Raw genomic sequence first — 10267 nt, forward strand, 5'->3', positions numbered from 1 at the left:
AGAGAGAGACAGAGAGAGAGAGAGAGACAGAGAGAGAGACAGAGAGAGAGAGAAGGAGAGACACACACACAGAGACAGAGAGAGGGAGGGAGAGAAAAGATGATGGAAGGTAATCTCAAAGGGGAAGGCATTAGCAGACACAAGGTAATGATAATAATTGATATTTTAACGTGGATGGAACTGTAGGAGAGGTATTATGGAATTGTAGATGGTCTTGACCTGGGCTTGCAGGCCAGGACAGCCTGGGCTCAGATCCTGCTTCAGACATTTCTTAGCTGTTTGACCCTGGGTACATCCCCTCTTTTACCCTCAGTTTCTCCATGTGTAAGGTGGGGCCAATAATAGCACCATGCTTGTGGAAATGTCATACCCACAAAAATGAGAAGGCACCACGACCCTTTAGATACTTTATAAATTTCAGCAATTGCTATTCTAGATATCATGATCTTTATTTTACGTATAAAGAGACTGAAGCTTAGAGAGAGCTGATTGTGATGGGCACAATGACCAGGCAACACGCGGCTTTCAGCCCAGGCTCTTTCCATCATGGCCCCTCTTCCAGGGGTTCCGGCTGTGCCACTTTATTATTGCTGCTGCTTTTTCTCTGTAACTTTTATTTGCCACTCATTAGGAAGGGTGATGCAGCTTCTCGAAGCTCACCTGGGAGTGATGTTAAGCTTCTTTCCTCCAGACTGGTTTCAGAATGTGGGTATCCTTGAGGATTTGTCCACAAGCATGCATGTTTTCCCTTGACTTCCATGGGCTCAGTGCTTTCTTTCATTTCCATTTACCCTCAATAGTATCGCAAAACTTTAATTTCCTCTGTTTACACAGACAATACTCACTAATGCACACAGTAGGCTAATTGTCCTGGGTCAAGGCTGGGACCAAATGCCAGAAGCCTATTTTCCCTTTATAGTTAAAGCTGCAGTTAGATAGTGAACAAAGGGAAATTAGTATGCCAGAATTCAGCTCAATTGAATTCATGGGTGCCTGTCTTGGCTGCTCCTTCTTCATTGTATTTATTGCACAGGCAGCTTTCCCCTGCACCTGAATCAGAAGTTCCTTAAGGTCTGGGGCCCAGTCATTCACCCTGGAAAAGCTCTGTGCACATGTAGAAGGAGCCTGGGTCTGGGCTCAGAAGACTATGGGACGCCGGGCAATCACTGAATCTCTGGGAGCCTCTGTATTCTCCTCTGAGTGTTTGCACTGTCTTACCAGTTGGAGTTAGAAAGTGCTTTGTAAACCTTAAGATGCAAGAGAAAAAATGATGTCCCTAACCAGGATCTTTGCAGCTCCCATCAGCATTGGGTCCTACCCATCTTGCTCAATACAATCAATTGTTGTTTGTGCTTGGTTTCCGAAGAGATCGATGACTTGTCCGGTGATGTCTTGACTCGTGCATGAATGGGTTTGAAGCCAGGCAGAGCTGTGTAAATCCAGCACCCTCGCTGGCTCTTCCAGTGGCAGCACAACAGTCAGGCCGGGTGGTGCTGGCCCGGGGTGCAGTTACATCGTATGCAATGAATGCTCGCCTAGAACATTCTGAGCCTGACAGGGAGGGCCTGACCAGCCATTCCTATTGAATGTGAGCTCCTTAAAGTCAAGGATTTTTTTTTTTAATCTGAATCCCTGGTGTTTACTTAGTGTAGAGCTCACAGGAAGTTCTTAATCAATTACTTCGGAGTTAACTTGTATACACTTACTTCTATTTGTACACATTTGTATCCCCCAAAGAATATAACATTCTAGGGAAAGGTATGTTTCATTTCCTCTTATGCCAGGCTCTGGGGTTACAAAGAATGAACTCATGAAGTGTAGACCTTGGAAACCTCTTAGGCGCCAGGTCTCTGCGGGCATAGAAAGACAGATGCGGGCCGGCTCGGCCTCCTGGATCTTTACTTTCTAAAGGGAAGACAACATGGACATCTCCAAGTAGACGCAGCACGTGTGCAAAACACTAATTCGATCCTCTAACAACCCTCTGAGGTGGCTGCTATGATTTTGTTGCTGTTGAGCCTATTTTTCAGCCGCGTCCGACTCTTCATGACCCCATTTGGGATGTGCTGTTGCTTCCAGATTCTCCGTTTACCGTCGCTGGGCTGCCTTTCCTTCTCTGAAAACCAGACAGTCAAAGTTTTCCATCCCCCTGACGTAGGGAGGCTACATGATGTGTCGCGCCGGCTCCCAGGTCCTCTTCCTCCTTGCCCACGATCTCAGGGTCTGCTCACCAAGTCGCGATGCCTCCCCTTCCGCACGCACGGGATCTCGCCGTGGCCCCCTCGCGTCCACGCGCCTATTTCTGACCAACACCCCAGCTCTCCCCGCGCCCCAGCCCGCCTAAGCCCCATCTTCTCGGCCCTCAGAGGAGGCTCCAGCCTGTCCTCGCTCTGCTAGCGTCTCACTCCACTCGTGAGTCCCTGGGCCCCGGTCCGGCCGTGGCTGAGTCTGGCCAGTCTCGGCGCTGGATCAGTCCCCTGTGCCCCCTCCTCTCGGCCGTCTCCACCTCGCCCAGCAGGGGATCTCACCTGCACGGCTCCTCCCCGGGGGTCCCCGAGCCCAGCCTCCAAGCGCGCTGCGCCTCGCGCCCACCTCCCCACACCTCTCACCGTGTCTGGAGGGAGCAGCTCTTCTCCCACCTTTACAAGCATCTCCAGGCCCCTCGAGGGCATCTCCCCAACTACACAGGTGAGGAAACTGAGGCCGTGGAGGTGCCCACCGTCACGGCAGGATTTGAACTCGAGTCTTTCTTGTAAAGAAGGCATCTGGTTCCCGCCACGCTCACTTTATAAATAGGGAGAGCGAAGCTCAGAGGTCGAGAGACTTGTGCAAAGATGAGCAGCTGAGATTCGAACCCGTGTCAAAGACAATCCCGGGAGCCTCCACCCCGGGTCCTACGCGCCCTCTCGGTCGGCTCCGCACTGCCCCCTGTCGGCTCCCAGGTAGTTCAGGCAGCCCCGCTCATCCCGCCCACACTCCTCATTCTGGCTTCTTTCATTGGTCACTTCGGCGACTGACCGATTGTCGAAGCAGCCACTCCCTTGGCCACGATCCAGGCTGGCTCCGCCCCACGGCGGCATCGCCCCGCCCCCGCCTCCCGGGGAGTCCGGCGTTGGGCTGACGTCACCGCGGACGGGTGACATCACGGCGCACTGACGTAGCCCGGCGGCTCGCGGAGAAGCCGGCTCCGGGCGCCGCCTGAGACGGAGCTCCGGCAGAGGGGCCGGCCGGCGGCGGGGCAGGGGGCCCCGTCCCGTCCGCCTGCCCGGGCCCGGCTCCGGCCCGAGCGCCCGCCGGCCCTCCGGGAAACGTCCCGGCGCCAGCCCGATGAGGTAGGGCGGGGGCGGGGGGCGGGGCAGCGGCGCCGTGCCCATTGCGCAGCCGGGCACACCGAGGCGGGGGCGGGGCCCGGGCCGTCCCGCGGGCCCCTGCCTCAGTTTCCCCACTCTGCGGCAGGCGGACCTTCGGAGGCCCGTGCCTCAGTTTCCTCGGGTCTGGTTTCAGCGGCACCGAGGCCACCCCTTGGGGGTGGGGTGGGGGTCCTTTCATCCGCCCCCAGGTGTTTGCGCCTCCCGGACTCGGCGCCTCCCTTGCCGCCCCCAGACTCCCGGTCCCGAGGACCTGCCCTCTGCCCCCTCTGGCCTCAGCGACCCTGCCAGGGCCACTCCAGCCGCGTGGGGAGCGCCCTGGGCATGCTCCTGCCCCTCCCCCCGGGCATCGCTGCCCAGGCGGGGGGGGGGCCGGTCCAGGTGTGGCCACATCCACAGTCACCCCCATGGGGGTCTCCAGGAGACCCCGCCCCGGGATTGTTCCTGCTGGGAGATGCTGCCCGGCCACTGGCTCAGTGGACAGTGCCACTCATTGTTCTGCGTCTGGGGTCTGAAGCCAGACTCTTACCTTTGTTTCTCAGGTGAATTCTATGCATTCTCCCACAGGACAGTGCATGCGCGCTCTCTCTGACTATCTCTGTCTGTCTCTGTCTCCCTCCTTCCTTCCCTTTCTCCCCCCTCCCTTCCCCCTTCTCTTTTTCTTCTCTCCTGTCTCCCTTACACACACACACACACACACACACACACACACACACACACACACACACACACACACACACACTTTCTGAAACATAACAAGTCAGGTGATGAAAACTATTCATTTTGGCTTTTTTGGTTCTTTATATAAATGAATGCTGGAAGGACAAGGTCTATCAACTGATGCAGAGATATCTGAAATGAAAGTTTTTATCGGACTTTCTTCTTTCTATCTACTTACTTTGCCTTATGGATTAAAAGAAATGCTTTCTGTCAATTGCCGCAGCTTGGTCCTTTGAGATCTTGAATTCTGTGCTAAAATATAAGGACCCCAGATTAATTTGGTTGTCAGTTTTGGAATAAATAGTTGAGACTTTTTCTAGCAAAGGTCTCTTTAAAATGCCCGGGTTAATCCCTTCATCCCTATTTCACTTTTAAAATGGTCTTCTCCCCTCAGCCTTGGATCCCCCCACCCTTCTTTCTTTCCTTGGCTGGCGCCCACATGCCGTTCGCCTCTTCTCCCCCACCCCTTGGACTCCCTTGACTGCCCAGCACTTAGCACAAGGCCCGGCCCCTAGGAGATGCTCACTGATGTGGCTCCCCCTAGCATCCTGCTCATTTGGATTTCCTTTGGCCATTCTCCACTTTGCTTACCGTCTGTCCTTGGCACCAAATCTAGTAGGCATCATCTTTGGAGGTGGCAAGGTTAGGTAGGCAGGGACCCTTTGCTGGGTCCATGTCTTTCCTTGATTCCCACATCTCATCCCAGCATCAAGCATCAATCATGCCTTCCCTCATTTCATCTTGTGCTTCTCCTCCCTTCCGTTGGGTGTGCACCCAATGTGTTGGGAAGCCGACGTCCTCAAAGGAGCCCGTGAGTTGTCATTTTCAGGATAGATGTGGCAGGATTTGGTACCTAGTTATCTCTTTTGGGGAAGGAAGAGTGCAGAGTTGAGGTGGTATAGCTGGGAGGCTCAGCAGTGGCAGGGGGGCTTGTTCTGTTCTGGACATGGGGGCTTTGAGATGTCCTGTGAACTGTCCAGGTGGCCAATGGGGAGTGAGCCCAGACACCGAGAACTGGGGTTCGTCAGTGCAGCAGCGATGGGGAGGGCCAGACTCCTAGTTTTGGGTGAGAATGGGGAGAGAAGGAACATCATCCTCTCCTCTCCAGTCCCCCTTTATTGCTCCTTCCTGTCATTTCCCTCCTTGGAACCCCCAGTGTTGTCTTCCTGCCTCTCTTAGAGTCGTTGGGCTGGTCTGCCTTCGAAGAGAACCCTTCTTCAGTTTGTTTTGACTCCCTCCCTGGACTATAATCCCATGAGGGAGGTGAGTGTGTCTCTGGCACAGCCAGTGGGTTCTGTGAGCTCACTGATGTGGGTGCTGAGTCTGCGCCTTCCGTGCATTTTTCATCCTCTGTGATTCCTGTCCTTCTGGGAGCTTTGCTCACATTCTGGGGCCTTCCTCAGTGGGCCCCAGAATTCCATCCATGTTGGGGTTCCTCACCCAGGCCCACTTCCCTTCTTTCATGCTTCTTTTTAGTACACTTTTATAGCAAGTGTCTCTTCCGTTGCCCATTAAGTGACCTTTGAGAGAACTTTGGGTCTCTGGAGACCATGATAGTTTATGACTTGCAGCCATATAGCGTCACTGGAAGAATATTGTTAAAAAGCTGGACCTTGGTATTGGAGAAACACTGTGATCCAATGACTTGCCCAAGGTTACACAGCCTGTCACTTCCGAAGCTGTGACTCAAGTCCAGGACCTCTGACTTGAGTAGTTCTTAAAGCCACTCCTCTGCCAGGCCAGGGCTTGAATCCCCTGAAGTGGTTGCTTTATTTAAATTTGCACCCCAGGATTTCTTTTGGCTGGAACCAATGATCAGATCTGGCATAATTACAGCTTTGGATTTGAGTACATGTGACCACTTCGTAGGATTCAGTTTGCACTAGTGGGGACCGAGTCCTAGGGAGCTCCAGAAATCATGGTCAGGATAGTGGGATTGCCGAGGGAATAGAGAGCTTGTTAATTCAGTGATGAATGACAGAAATCTGATCTTTTCGATTAATTATCATCTTCCCGAAGTGATGGATTTCATCCTCAAAGCCAGGAAGAAATTTATGATTTGAGACAAAGTGATTCTCATTGGGTCAGTTCAGCGCTCAAAACATTACCCTTGACTTGGTAACTGTTACTTCTCAAGATTAGCATCATCCCCGAAGGCAGCAGACAGGTTCAGTGCTGGGACTCAGAGGGACCTCGGACTTCTCTGCCAACCCTTGGTTTGGACAGATGAGGAAAGCGAAGTGACTTCCCCAGAATGGGGGGGCAGAGAAGAGTCCGAGTTCTCCTTCAGTGCCTTGTTCTCATCCTTCAGAGGAGCTCAGTCCAACTTTTATGTCCATGGCTGCTTCTATGTTCTCTTTCCAGTTAACCCCATGACCAGGGGAGCAGAATGAAGATCTCGGGGCTTTAAAAGGGATAATTTGGGTTATTTCCCTTTTATTCTCTTCTTTTTTGGATTGAATATTCTGAGCATGGGCCAGTTTTTACACGTGTTTTAAAAACCACAACTCAGCTTTACAAATTCTGTTTTTCTACATTTTCTGTCTTTATTTGTGGTTTTAACTCTTTTTGTTGTTGTTGGTCAGTTTTTCAGTCATGTCCAGCTCTTCAAGACCCCATTTGGGGTTTTCTTGGCAGAGATACTCAAGTGATTGGCCATTTCCTTCTCTTGCCCATTTTACAGATGAGGAAACTGAGGCATAGAGGGTGAAGTGATTTGCCCAGGGTCACACAGCTCCTTGAACTCAGATGAGTCTTCTGGCTTCTGGGCCTGGCACTCTATTTGCTGTGCCACCTAGCTGTACATGACTCTTTTTTTATTCTCCCTAATTTTTTTTCTTTCATTTTAATTCATACCTTTTTTTTTTTAAAACATCAGTTTCATTTCTATGTGTGCTTCCTCCCTATTCTCCTCAGCAGGCCATATCTTGAAAAAAAAAATAAAAATAGAGAGAGGAGAAAAATGGAGGCCAGCTCAGCATAACTTACCAACATCAGTTGTGTCTGACGGGCTGTGAGGTGGTGCCCAGTCAGGTCCTCCAGCTCTCCCAGGAGAGGAGGGGGCACGTGTTTTCATCCTGCTAGGGGGAGGAGTAATCAGCTGGATTATAACTAAATAGCACTGAGTTGTGGCCATCTGTGTTGGTGTTATTGTGTATGTTGTGTCTGGATTTTATTTGCTTCACCCTGCATCAGGCAACAAGCCCCGAAGAGAACTGGATTCCTTGGGGGACTTGTTGCTCTCTCTTACTAATAGAGCTGTTCATTGTCACAGATTGGATGGCATCAGTTGTCTTGGTATTGTTATATATATATATGTAAGCAATCAGGGTTAAGTAACTTGCTCAAGGTCACACGGCCAGTTATTTTTGTGTGGGTGCCGAGTATCTGAGGCCAGAACCGATCCCAGGTCTCCTGATGCTGGGGATGCCACTCTTACTCACTGCACCACCTGGCCTCCCCTAAGCAATTGAGGTTAAGCAACTTGCTCAAGGTTACACGGCCAGTCATTTTTTTGTGTGGGTGTTAAGTATCTGAGCCCCAAACCGATCCCAGGTCTCCCAACCTTGGGGCCAACGCTCTTACTCACTGCGCCACCTAGCCACCCCTGTTATTTATATTTTAAAAATTTTTCCAAATATTTTAAAACTATTGTCTTTGCTTCTCTGTAGCCTTTTTTCTTATGTTTTTGTCAAATATTATGGCTTAGTCTGAAATGATAAGTTTGATTTCTTCCTTGTTAAATTTTTGTGAATTCTCTGTTTGAAAAACATTTCTTGCCTTTTTGATTCTGTCCTTCACACACTTCTTCTAGCTTGTTAAATAAGTTTTATTTCCTTGTCATTACTCTGTGTTTATTCAATTTTCCATGTTCTGATACTGTGGTATTAAAATGTCTTATTATTTTATTTTTACCTAGTACTTCTTATGCCATTCTTATTATTTTATTAATTAATAATTATTTTAATAAATCAATGTTACAACAATTATTCATTATTCATTACTAGTCGTATTAAATATTAATTAAATTGCTGAATTGTTTGGTGGAGATGTATTACAATTGCTAGATATTCATTTAATGTTTCTTTTAAGCATTATAAGGTTTTCTTGATATCATAGAATTGCTGCCACTTTTATTTGCACAAAATATTTTGGTCCAGTCTCTTAAAACTAGTTTTGAATTATTTTTGGACATAGGCCATGTGTGGGTAAAACAAGGGATCTATGGGCAAAGGTGAATCTGAAACATCTCCCTAGGCTGTAGCAGGTAAAAATTATGTGATTGTTCATACTCTTTCCTGTCTTTGGAATTAGAGTAAACTGATTATAATCCCGTGGTTGGTAGCTGAGCATCTTGAAGGGTTACCGGGGCTTTATCATGCCCAGTTATGACTGTTGGGAGAAGAGGAGACATGAGATCATTGAGATAGCAATGCCTAAGAAAGTGTGTGTGTATGTATGCATGTATGCATGCATGTGTGAGTGTGTATGTATATGTATATATGCACATACATGCACAGGTGCTTTAGTGTGTGAGGGTGTGTGCATGTGTGTATATGTATACATACACGCATGGTTTAGTGCATGTGTGAGTGCATGTATAGGTATATGCATATATGTGCACATGTATGTTTTAGTGTGTGCATATGTATAAGGGTGTGTATGCATATGTGTGCATATGTATATTGTGTGTTTTAGTGTGTGTATGTGTGTGAGAGAGTGTGTGTGCCAGAGTGTGTATGTATGTGTGTGTGAATAGGCATGAATGTTTGTATATGTGCATGTGTGTTTTAGAGTGTATATGTGTATTTTAGTGCGTGTGTATGAGAGTGCATGCATGTATGTGTGTGTTTTAGTGCATGTATGTTTATGAGAGAGTGTGTGTGTGTGTGTGTCTTTTAGTGGCTTGCTTCTGTTGCAAAAAAACAAAATTCCAGATAAACTGAAAGTTCTAGTTTCTTGAGTTTCAGTGAATTGAGGTTTTGTTGTAAAAGAGCTGGGAACTTGTTTGCAAATACTGCCGCTTCCCTCTGGGAAAAACTGCTTAAAGTGTCCGCCTAGTCTTTTTGGATTCACTGGTACTTTGCTGAGCCAGCTCTTTGTTTGTAGACAGGGCCAACCTGCTTTCAGCCTGGGCCTTATCTAAGTTAGTCTAAACTCCAAGAAGGAACCCAAGTGAATGACCATAGTACATAAGAAGAAAGTGTGTAAAAGGGGATAGGTTTCCATTTAAGGAAGAGGGAAATTTCTTTGGTTGTGAAAGCACCTGGGGTCACTCTGTGGATATTCCCTATTTAGGATAGTTGCACAAATTGGGAATTTAGCATTTTGAAATGGGCACCTGTGAGCTCTGGGGAAGCTGCGATTTACCACTTAATGAACTGACTGGATCTCTGTGGTCTCTTTCACTATCTCCCACCAGCTACCATTTCTTCTTGCCTTTTGGGGATTAGTTAACTCCTTGAAATCTTTTGAAATTATTATTATTTTTTAAAATCAGTGGTGTTAGAGTGAAGCACAGATTCACCCAAAGTGCAAAGTGAGCCCCAAGCATGTTGGTAGCGCCCCCTTTGAGCCCCACTGTGTGCTGGGGGCTGGGCAGGGAATCTGAGATAAATGCAGAACAGCTTTGAGCTTCCAGGAGCATCCCCTCTGGGTGGGGAGGCAGGAGCCCTGTAACTGCAGGCTTTGGGAGGAGGCTTCAGGCGGTCCAGCCCACTTTGTGTAGGACCGCAGGACAGGAAGCTGAGGACTTTCCAGATAGGGTGATTGTTTCCACCTGAGTTTGGTTTCCAGCTGCCATAGCTATAGTCTGCGTGTATTTATTATTCTTCATCCTACTCCCCCATTTCTCTGAATTCTTCCCATTCATTGTTCCCCATCACATTTGTGATCTTAAAAGAACCCCTTTATAGGTGGCAGTGGTGAGATGATTAAAACAGGTTCCAGCCTGGGCTCTGCAAACCTTTTTTATTTTTGCAGTAACTGTATTTTTGTAGAATTGATTTCCTTCTGGTTTCTTTGCTATTCCTTGTACCAGACCCTCCATCTCCCAGCACTTCCCGGACCTTCCCCCATGTCTAGACCTCCCTTCCCCATGTCTAGACCTCTCTCCCACGTCTAGACCTCCCTCCCCCACATCTAGACCTCCCTTCCCCATGTCTAGACCTCTCTCCCAC

The 10267-nt window shown here is 48.7% G+C and overlaps 1 protein-coding gene across 1 annotated transcript in view; it reads left to right on the forward strand.

The window, feature by feature from the left end:
- Window positions 1-3165: 3165 nt before the first annotated feature.
- Window positions 3166-10267, forward strand: part of STARD3NL (STARD3 N-terminal like) — a 55474-nt gene continuing 48372 nt past the window's right edge. The window contains exon 1 of the mRNA XM_069084380.1: window positions 3166-3332. The gene's annotated coding sequence lies outside the window, so the exon portion shown is untranslated. The remainder of the gene's footprint in view (window positions 3333-10267) is intronic.

The sequence above is a fragment of the Petaurus breviceps genome, unplaced genomic scaffold (assembly GCF_028583685.1).
Source record: "Petaurus breviceps papuanus isolate PSGF00001 unplaced genomic scaffold, PetGlider_PUasm1.0 174, whole genome shotgun sequence".
Classification (NCBI taxonomy): Eukaryota; Metazoa; Chordata; class Mammalia; order Diprotodontia; family Petauridae; genus Petaurus; species Petaurus breviceps.